Consider the following 11,022-nt stretch of genomic DNA (forward strand, 5'->3'; position numbering starts at 1 on the left):
AAAGCCCAGATGTATGTGAAAATGTTTCTAATTTCTGAAGAATTTGATTTCACATTCATGGTTTAAAAAAAAAAAAAAAAAAAAAAGCTTCATCCTTTCTCAATTAGTTTTTGTAGCTTAGCAAAACATCAGACAGTGAAACACAGTATTGAATATGCACTCGCTGTGTCTAGAGTTATGAGCATGGGCTTTCATAGCCTAATAAAGTGATGACCTGAAGGCTCTTTTCCATTCATCTCTTTCTATCTTTGTAACAAATAGCATGCTGTGGAGTAGCTGCAGTTCCAAGTACAAATTGGGTTCAAGTGACAGACTGTGATGCTGGAGTGGCCCTGCAGCTCAGTAGAGGTTCAGTACAAAGGAGGAAGAAGGAGTGACACTGACCAGTAGTGTCTGTGAAAAGCAGAAGAAAGTTTGAATGCACCAAGTGGGGAGAATGTTGCCCTCCCTCAGTCCCAGGCTGCCTTTCCTGAAGAGAGCTCTGCCTTTCAACCTGGAAACTTTCCACAGGCCCAGGGACTGGAGACCTGGGCAATACAGAAGGGCAGAGGCTGGAAGCAGCCAGGATTTGTCATCTTCCATGTCCATCTCTGTGATGCAAAATCTTTGTTCATGGAAGCATCTGTCTGTGCAAACGCTTGTGTGTCTGCACAAGTGTGCTTTTGCTGCACAAAGTGCATGTGTGCTTCTGCAAGTGTTTCTGTGCCCCTGTCTATCCTTGTGCGTGTGTGTGCATGCAAGTGTCCATGCATGCGCTTTTGTTTCCATCTGAGTTTCATGTCTGCACCATATTTTTTCTCAGTTGCTGGAGACATTGGCAACAGCTAGGGTCCAAAGCCCAGAGACCCTGGGTGCTCCCGGGAGACTCCTCCACCTCCCGCGAATACCTGTAAGTACCTAGAGGCCCTAGCCCGAGGCAGTGCAGGGGGCCCTAGGGTGAGGCAGGGCTTTCTCCATTGTCTTGGGGTTGTATGCGGGTGGAGGAAAGGCGTCAGGGTCCCTGAGGCTGCACCACAGCCTGTGGAGAGGGTCACAGGGGCGCTGCCTTTTCTCTCTTGAGTTTCTGGGGCAGCTTGAGCTCATTGACCCCCTCTGCCTTGGGCTTGCTGCTGTTCCAAGCTGTCCCCAGTTGTGCCTGGTCCTCAGCTGTGGGCCCGGTGTCCGCAGTGGGACCCATGGCACCGCCAGCTGCCGCACGCATGCGCGGAGCACAGCCGTGCTCTCCTCTGCCCGGGCGTGACGGGAGAGCAACGTTGCGATCAGCCGGCGGGCGCATGCGTAGTGGCCCCAACCTGCTCACTGCTGCCGCCGCTAGAGCACAGCGCAGTACTGCAGCGAGTCGGGACAACGCATGCGCAGAGGTGCCACCGCGCTCACTGCTGCCCCCGCACGATCACAACCCAGTACTGCAGCCCACCCTCCGGCACATGCGCAACGCTGGTCACTGTATTCAATAACCGGTTTTTTTTGGTCTCGTTTGGCAGGTGCCAAGCACTAAGGTGTTGGCACGTAGCAGAGATGCTCAGCAGCGCCCAGATGGGCCCATCAATCTGCCTGGGTCGGGTAACGTCAGACACCTCTGCAGTGACGCTGCGTGCAGAGGCACAAGGCTGTGGCCGTGCAGTGGGGGAGCAATACTGGGCCAAACACGGTGCACGGAGGCAGAGCTCAGGAGAGGCCCCGAGTACTCGGCTGCCAGGACAGGGGCTCGTGACAGGCCAGCGCGACGCCCCTCGCTCCTCCGCGGCCGCGCCCTGCGCTCTGCTGCCCTCCGCTGTGCATAAAGCAGTGCTGCAACCGCGCGGGGCTCCCCGTGCCCACTGCTGCCCTCGGGCGTCGAAAATGCAGTACTGCACCCCAAACGTGCGCATGCTCACTATTTTACACTGCTACCTGCTGCCCCCGAGTGTCGAAAGAGCGGTACAGCAGCCGCCGGGTGCGCGCATGCGCAGTGCTTCGGCCGTGCTCACCGCTGCCCTCGGCTGCCCACAATGCGGTACCGCAACAGGCCGGAGGGCGCATGCGCAATTCCTGCCGTTCTCGCTGCCGCCCTCGCGTGTCTGCAAAGCAATACTGCGCTCCCTGCTGCGCTCCCTGCTGCGCTCGGGCACCGACACAGCGGTACTGCGCCCCGCGGCGAGGCGCATGCGCAGTGCTTCTGCACGGCTCTGCCCCTTGTCGACAAAGCAGCACTGCACCGAGGCCGTATGCATGCGTACTGGGTTTCCCGTGCTCCCCGCTGCCCTCGGGTGTCAGAAAAGCAGTGCTGCACCCGGCGGGGGGGGGGGGAGGGGGCGCATGCGCAGGGACTTCGCTCTGCTCCCTGCTGCCCTCGGGTGTCGATAAAGCAGTTCTGCAGCCGCCACTGCCCTCGCCGGCATGCAGAGTACTGCAGCCAGCCGGCGCGCACCCGCGCCGTGCCGCTCGCCGTGTTCGCCGCTACTCTGCCGTGTTTGGGTAACGGGTAAGCGAAGGGGCCGTGCTCCTCGCCCCTTCCCCGTGCTCACAGACCCGCAGCGCAGAGTGCTTTTCCGCACTGGTGCTTCCTTCCTGTTGTCGCGGGGACGGGCAGTGCCGTCTCGGCGCTGCTCCGCGGCGCCCTCACACCGGTGCAGCAGCGGAGCCCGCTCGCTGATCCCCGCCGGGCTCTCGGGCACGGACCGAGCAGCCCCGGGGCGTCGCCGCTGGGCGCGAGCCCCGCGGTGCCGCGGCGGGGGCGGCGGGCTGCAGTGCGCGTGCGGGGGCGGCCGGCTGCAGCCCCGCGCCGGGAGCACGCGGGGGCGCCGTTCCCCGCCTCGCCTCGCCTCCCCTCCCGCTCGGGGCGGAGCCGGCGCATGCGCGGTACTCGAGGGCCGGGCCCCCGGCGCTGCCGCGCCCCGTTGGCGGGCGGCGCATGCGCGGCGGCGGGGAGCAGCATGGCGGCGCGCGGGGACGGAGTTTTCGCTGGGGCGGCGACGGCGGCGGGTGAGGGCTGAGGCCGTGCGGAGTCGAGGGTGTGGGGACTTCGGTGAGGCGAGCGCGTCCCTTCGGGCGGCCGCGGGCGATCTGATGCCCGCGGGGGCCATCGCTGCGTGGAGGCGGAGGTGCGGGGCGAGGTTTGGAGAGGGGGCCCGGGCGGGGTCGGCCGAGAGCGCGGGTTTGACCGTCCCTTTCCCCCGTGTCGCCTCGGGGCCCCGGTTCCTCCCCGGGGCGGGCGCTCGCCCCTGCGGAGGCGGCCGTGGGGAGCGGGGAGGCTGGCGGGCCCCGGAGCGGCGCCTGCGGGAGGACGGCTCCCGCTGTGCAGGCCTGCCCGAGGGTGCTGGTAAGTCGCAAGGAACTTTAAAACCAAACAGTTTTAAGGTCAATTTGAGACAAGTGCAATTAGTGCAGCCCCAAGAACGTTTACTTGAGAGTTGTAGCTAGAGAAACAAGAAGTTGGATAGGAAAAAAAGTAGCCTCAGGCACCCTGATGCCTCCCCAAGGCATGGACTGTGGGCCTCAGCCAACCCGGGCACCAACTGATGGAAACCCCCACTGAGCCTCGCTGAGTCCTCCCTCCTCTACAGCTGCCCCTAATAGTAGCTTGGTTTTATTAGTTTAAATGAATTTATTAATTTATGAATTAACAGATTAATTTGTAAAAGGTGTTCTAATACATATCGGGTGTGATCTGTGTTTCCCCCTTGACTCCTTCCCACTTTAGAGAAGAGGGAATTTACAGCGCTTCTTGCTGAAGAATGTTGATGGGTGGATGCACAGAAGACAAACAGATTTTTCTCTCTTTTCCTCACCACCAAGCCCTCTGTATGTGCTAAAGAGCTCTCTAAGTGTGGCTGGTCTGGGATAATAGTGCTGTGCACAATGCTTAAGGAGAATATTAACATAGAACTGCAGGCTAAGGGATAACCTAAACAACTGAAAGGCTCAGGAAAAAGCTAGGAGAACAGTGAGGGGCTATGGGAAGCCCCAGTGATGCTACAGAAAACAGCATGGCTTTTAGGCATGTTCTCAGAGAAGGAGAAATGTCTTACTCCAGCCCATAGGCAATGGGTGCTATTAATTACCACCTTTTATTACCAAAAGTTCTGTAAAAGCAGAAGGGGCTAGAGATGATGCATAGCAGATTATGGACTATATGTAAAGTTTAAACAATGATCTTCTCTTAAAATAGAAACATGTTAGTCCTAAGTAATAGATAAATGTAGCTTTGAGTAATGTGAAGAGGAGTGGATACGTCAGTCACCCTGAAAGCCTTGAAGAATCCAAAAATCTGATTCCCTCATGGCCTCATCAGTCTTTTTGGTTTGTTTGGCAGGGTGGTCCACTGAAGGGGAACATCTTGCAGAGCAGCAGCTAGACATCATGATCCGGTTGTTTATTTTGGTCATTGCCTCTGAGGCAAGCATCCACGTGTGGGAGGAATCTAGGAGATGTACCAAAAAGGTAATAGGTTTGAAACAGAGGCAGGCAAATTAAGTGCTGTTATTCTTCCATGTAGTTAAAGACTGAGAGAATTGTTGGTTAAGCACGTGTATACAAGGGTTTGAGAGAGGATATTGAACGGTACAAAAATACTGAACCAGAATAAGGTTTCATGGCAGATGGTGTAGGTATGTATTAGGTGATGTGCCTGCCTGTCTAATAACCTGGCCCTAATTGCTGTGTGTTTTGTTTCCAAATTGTTTACCCTGTAATGTATGATGTCGAGTGCTGTTATAACGCCTTTCCTTTAAGGAAAAGAAAAAAAAGAAAAAGAACATGGTAAAGAGAAAAAGAACATGCACAAATTTAAGTGTTTCATTGAAAGTAAAATGCAAGTTTATCTGTTTGTTATAGAGATGGAAGCAACGATAGCAAATGCTGACAAAGAGAAAAGATGGACAAGCAGTTTTTTGTGATTAATACCTAATGGACTGGATGAAACAAGGAAGCAAAAATGAAGCTTAATGGACCCTTAATATCACCAGAAACTGCTATAGAAGGAGGTGTTCCACCATGGCTAACTAAGGTAACTATTATAACAAATAACAAATCCCTGTTATTTCTGTCTCCCGGGGGCAGCACTGAGGACTAAAGTAACCCGTTCTTACCCTTTGGATATTGTTAACTGTATCTGCCTCGGTTTTGTTTTGGTTGTTTCTGTTTGGTGTTGTTATCTTATATCCGTATACAAAAAGGAAAAGATATAATACTTGTTAGATTAATTGCTATGGCTGAAATTGAACAGACCAGGAAAACACAAGCAAGCTGAAGTAATAAAATCAAATGGAACCAACTGAAAGCTGTCTCCATCTCCCCAAAAGGGAAACCCCATTCCTCCTGTTGAGGAAGGATCCCTAGGAATAGTGATCAGGATAACAGATCACCAACATATAACGGAAGGTCTGCACGTGTTATGAAAAGTATGCTGCATACATATATTTTTCTGTGTGTGAGTTTATATATCTCTGAAAGCTCATATTTTATGAGCTACAAGACAGCAACTTATTATCTTAGGGGAATGATAGTCAAGTGACCAGAGTTCCCAAAGAGGAAGTGAGAAACAGCAGTGTCTGAATTATAAAAATTAAGAGGTGAATTTCAGGAAGGCTCAATTGGTAAAACCCCGGGTTAATTACATGGGAATTGTGTTTGGGAAAACAGGAAGACGGGTAGGTAGAGGAAAGGTTAAAGCTGTGTGGAATTAAGATTCCTTCTCATCAGTTCCAACTTAGGGCAATTGCAGGATTTCAATTCTTGCAGCAGTGTTAATGTAGCTTTGGTGGTATCAGCAGACTGTGGTGGGAATTACAGGAATGGAGCTGGAACAAGGAACATGATGCTGCTTTCACTCAACTGAAAGAAGCGGCTGTAAAATCTCCTGCCCTCAAATTCCCAGGACAAGGCAAGCCTTTTTCAGTAAGTATTCCCACATCTACTGATTCCATGGGAGCAGCGTTGCTACAAAAGAGCAGTAGAGGGAAAGTGGGTGCCAGTAGCATCATCCCTACATCCCCTTTGGGACCAGAGCAAAAATTCTCTGGCTGTGAGAAAGACTGTTTAGCAGCAATCTGGGCTGTAATTGTCTTTGAGACTTTTACCTTTGATGGCACAGATGCAGTCCAATCTACCCAAACGTCATCATAGCTTCCAAAAGGGAAGCTGGGGGAAGCGGTTTTTGTGGCTTGCATCTTATCATTTACCTTGCTTGTGTGTGTGTGTGTTAGACCTGCTTTTGTGCTTATAAACAAGTTTGGTTTCTTATGATTTTCTGCAGAGCTTTGATTTTTTTTTTTTTTCCTTTGTTTTATACTTTTGGAGGGTGATGGATTTTACCATGCCTCCATCTACAAGAGCTGGCTGACAAAGTGATAATGTCCCAATGGCGACTTTTAGGCAAGACGGAGGAGTTCAGACATGCAGCCTGCCAGAAGAGGGTTGCTAGCCTTGAGCTATAGGCGCTGATGCATATGGCTCATTCTGTCAGACACGGAGAGGTTTTCTTTGGTTGTAGAAATTTTAGCTTGACTTTACACCCTGTAGTGGTAATATTTTTGTGTTTATAAATTGTGTTAATTCTAGGCATTCAGAACATCGGGGAATGAATATATGCTGCCATGAAGAACTACAGGCTACTGCCCTCAGACCTTTGTAAGTTACGGCGTGTCAAGAGCGGCCAGGAGAATCCAAATGCCAGTGGAAAGGTTCTCTGCCTGGTCTTGATGAAGAACTTCAGCTGTAGGAAGGTTGGCTGCATCCTCACTGGACTTGTGAGTAATAAGCCACAATTCATGGACCAGCAAAGGAGAGGGGGAATAGCGCCTGGTAGCCCAGTCGCTATGGCATCACTGTTGCTAGCAGGGCCACAAGGTCTGTGTGAAGCCTCACCTGCCTGTTTGGAGCTTTATTTTGGTCTGTTTACCTGTAGTAACCAGTGAGGCCTAAAATAAGAATTTCTGTGGCTAGATGAGTAAGCTGTGACCCCCACCTGTCTTTGCCTTGCTTTGCTGCTTAATGTAATAACAGTAACTTGGGACCCCGGAATAAAAACTGTTACAATGCTTAAGGGAGGATCTGCATTTGCCCAGGTTAGGAAGCCATAATTAAAACTGTAATTAAAAAAAACTCTAAAACAAGAATCTCCCAGTGACCTATGTGGTTTGATTCGTTTGCAGGATAATGTTCCGAGGGCCGGCAACTTGAAGAGGAGCAGCTCAACCGATTTTGTTGATTTTGGTGATACTGTTTTAAGGAAGCATGTAAGTACAGGAGGGTCTGGGAGGGTTTTCAAACAAGACAGGGAAGAGCAAGGAAGATTTGAGAGTGTGGAAAAACTAGGTGCTATGAGCACTGAAGTTGTTAAGGGCTGAGAGAATTTGAGGTTACACATGTGCATATGAAGGTCTGAAAGGGGCTAATGCATGAGGAATAGTAAAATACCGTGACTGAACACAAGGTTCCTCCCCAGTCTGGGTCTGTGGGTGCACCCTCGGTCTTGCAGACACAGACACTCTGGAGGTGTAGGGATACAGGCAAGCAGGCCCACAAGTGGCCTCCACGTGCCTTTCGGTGTGGCTGTGGATCCTCCACACAGCAGTGCGCAGAGAGCTCTGCATGCTCAGCAGGTGAGTGGAACTGGAGCGTGTTGAGGGCAGTTCCGGGCTGTCTGGATCCATCTGGTTCCACTCGCAGTTCCTCTGTCCAGCGCTCCATCTTTTTGTTTCTTTCCTCGTAGCTCTGTCCGATACCCCATCCCTTTGTTTAGCTACTCGTTTCCCTGCCCAGTTCCCCATCCTTCTTGTACTCTTTCCATCCCTCTGTCAATATCTTTCTCCCTCCAACTGGCTCCCTATCGCTCTATCCAGCTCTCCATCATCCTTTTCCCACTGTCCCACTACCTGCCCGCTGTCCTTCTGTCCAGCTCCCCCTCCTGCTGCCACTCTCTGCCGCTTTTGTCTGTCTCTTTGTACCTTTCCAGCCTTCTGTCCCCCTCTCCAGCCTTCTCTTTCTATTTCTGTCCCTCTGTTCAGCTCCCCATCCATCTATTTGTCTCCCTATCCCTCTTTTCCTCTGCTCTATCTCATCTCTCTGTCTTGACTTCCCCTCCCACTTTTTTTCTCTCCACCTTTCTGGTTGGCTCTTATCCTTCTCACTCTCTTCCCGTTGCTTTGACTGGCTCCCTTTCCCTCTCTTCCAGTCCCCGTTCCTCTGTCTGGTTCTCCTCCCTTCTCTTTTGCTTCCCATCCCTCTGTCTGCTTCCCCTTCCCTCCTTTCCTCTCTTTATTCTTCTGTCCACTTCTACATCCCTCTTTTTCTCTCTTCTGCTCCCTGGTCCTCTGTCCAGCCCTCCACCTGCCTGGCCCTCTGTCCTCTCTTTCTCTTCCTTTGTTCAGGGCCCTGACCCTGGGGCCAGGTCTCTATCCTCTTTCTTTTTCCATCCGTCAGCCAAGCTCTCTATCCCTCTTTTCTTCTGTTCTGCTCCCTGTCCCTCTGTCCAGCTGAAGGTTCATCATTCCTTTGTGTTTTGTCTGGTGTGGAAGGAGTCAAGAGGCAATTGGTGCTCAGCAGAGATGATCAGCAGCGACCAGAGGGTCCTATCAATCTGCCTGGTTCAGGTCATGTCAGATACCCCTGCAGCGACTCTATGTGCAGAGGCATGGGGCTGTTGATGTGCAGTGGGGGAGCACTAATGAGCCAAAGACGCTGTGGGGGATGTGGAAAACAGTAAAGAGGCTCCTGGGGAAGGTGTCACGGAGGTAGAGATTAGCAGAGACTCTGAGTATTCGGGTGTTAGGACAGGTGCAGGTAGGGCAGGGTGTGCTAGGGCAGTCTGGAGCTGCTGTTGTCCGTCTTACACGTCAGCGCAGTCTGCAGTTACTGTGTCTTGTCTGCCTGTGCACAGACAGGGCTGCTGCACGGTGCAGTTTGAGTTGTGATTGTGTTGCTGGCATTGAGCCCAGTTTTCTGACTTTATGCAAACTGTTGTCTTCCCTACATCAGCATTACTCTGCTCCTCTTCGAGAAGCCTCCACTCGACTCTGTTTTCTGGCATGCTGCTTTGTCACAGGGCTTCCCAGCACGGTCTGTCTGATTTGGGCCACGTGCTAGGCAGCCTGAACGAGTGAAGCAAAATCCTTCTTCTGTTACTGTCCAGGCCAGAGTCAGTTTCCCATCAGCTCAGTCTCCAGAGTTTGGAGTTTTTGGAGGCCTTAGTTTCTATCCTGCCATGGCTGGACAGTGCTTTCTGAGAGTGTCCGTCAGCGGCACAGTTTCCCTGAGGAGGGCCATCTACCGAAGGCTGGAGGTGGCCGAGTGCCTGAGCGAGCCTGACTGTATGTGAGGACTGTGACATCCTTGCGATGAAACGGAGCCTGAGAGAGTGACTGGAGCAGTGTAGAGGGTCAGTCATAATTGTGGGAATAGTTACGGGCCTTGGACTAGGGAGTAGTTCTAGCAGGGCTGTGCAGTTGCCTAGCCTCTCAGTAACTGTTCTGGCTTCTTTACAGGTGCTGAAGCATAGTCTGGCAGTCGAAGGAGCGGTGTCACAGCTGGGAGCTCCGCAGAGATCTGCGGCTGGCCATGAAGGACGAGCTCTGACTTGCAGCGTGGATGCAGCTAAGTCCTGGGGCTGCACTGTGTGTGTGCAGGGCTGGAAGGTGGAAGGTGGTTGTCCCCTAGGTGGTTGCTGGTGTCACTGGCTGTGGATGTTTGCCCATGGAGCTGAGGGGACCAAAAATATTAATTGTCTGTAATGGAGATGAATTAGCGCTTGCAATGTTTCAGGTAGGTTCAGTGGAAGTGCAGCTTACTGCAGTCCTGTGGAGCGATTCTTGCATGTGCTCACATTTGAATGGTGGCTAAGACCAAGCTTATAAACAGCAACTGTAACGTGATTCTGATGCATGTCTTCCTGTTCTGCTGAACTTCTAAATGAAGGGGAAACTTTTTAAGCTGTGGGCAAAACTTGCACGCTCATGCGTACTTTGGTGTTTCTTGCTTAAAGCTGAGGGTTTGGAGTTTTTCCCTTAAGGTTTATTGTTTAGTTTGTTGTTGAGGGTCTGTCACTCAGGGGCTATGGTTTATTACTTTATTTTGTGGGGTTGTCTTTATCAGTCAGGGTTTACAGTTTGCTGGCTTAGCAATCAGGGCGCAGGATTTAAAATCCAACCTCATCCGTAAATTTTAAAGCAACCACTTGGGTTCCAAGATTTGCAGTTTGTCACTTAGGGTTCAGGGCTTACACCTTACTGATAAATGACAAGGGCTGAATCCTTAGATAATAAACTGTAAGCCCCGAAGCCTAAGCAGCAGGCTGCAAACTCTTCTTTGGGGTTCCTAACCTTCCCCTGTACCCAGCGTTCAGCTTTGTGCACTGACCTGAGGTCTGGATTTGATAAGGCGCAGGCCCATCGCACTGAGAGTGGTGATGTGACAGGTGAGCTGAGAGCTGTGAAAGTCTCTTGCAGGGCTCTAGTCTGGGGCAGTAGTGCAGACAGGCGAGATCAGAGATCAAAGATCCTCTCACCTGTCAGAGCCGAATCCTACCCCTGAAGGAAAAAGTAGAGGGGGTGGGCTGTCGGCTAGTCAGACACCTGCCACGTCAAGGGCAGCAGCAGGAGCTGACCCTTCCCCGAAGGACCGACGAACGCTGGTGCAGAGATGACTCTTCAGGTGTCACAGGGTAAGGGGAAGCATGCTGGCACTGAGCTCCATGGTAGACTCTCAGGTGTTGCTTCTGTGCAGTAAAACAATAAACAGTTGCTTTACTCTTTGCGCTCGTGTCTGTGGTTCCTGCCGTCGCTTTGCCTGAAGATGATGCCCGGGGGAGGAGGTTACACATTGTGTCTGGGATTGGGAGCTGGTCCCCACATCCTTTGTACTTGGGGGTCCCTGCGGTTCCCAGGGACCCCAGTGCTGTTCACAGGGCTCTGGGTAACTTCCCTTGCATTGCCTCGACCCTTGGGGCTCTTGGTGGAGATTCCCATTATCCTGGGGGCAGCCAGGGCCCCTCCAGGGCCGTGTGAAGTTCCCAGACTGCCCTCAGATTTGCTTTCAGCACTCTGC

General features: G+C 52.0%; 1 long non-coding RNA gene across 4 annotated transcripts; it reads left to right on the top strand.

Moving 5' to 3' along the window:
- The first annotated feature begins 2,331 nt into the window (after positions 1-2,331).
- On the top strand, positions 2,332-10,731 carry LOC138067688 (uncharacterized). Of its 4 annotated transcripts, none has more exons than XR_011142075.1 (7): positions 2,332-2,464; positions 4,295-4,422; positions 4,816-4,987; positions 5,773-5,877; positions 6,541-6,728; positions 7,134-7,217; positions 9,465-10,731. It is a non-coding gene; the product is annotated as an uncharacterized lncRNA (long non-coding RNA). The 4 variants fall into 4 exon arrangements; XR_011142074.1 differs by lacking the exon at positions 2,332-2,464 and adding an exon at positions 2,866-3,083; XR_011142073.1 differs by lacking the exon at positions 2,332-2,464 and adding an exon at positions 2,879-2,964.
- The last annotated feature ends 291 nt before the right edge of the window (positions 10,732-11,022 follow it).

The sequence above is a fragment of the Struthio camelus genome, chromosome 6 (genome assembly GCF_040807025.1).
Source record: "Struthio camelus isolate bStrCam1 chromosome 6, bStrCam1.hap1, whole genome shotgun sequence".
In the NCBI taxonomy this organism is placed as follows: domain Eukaryota; kingdom Metazoa; phylum Chordata; class Aves; order Struthioniformes; family Struthionidae; genus Struthio; species Struthio camelus.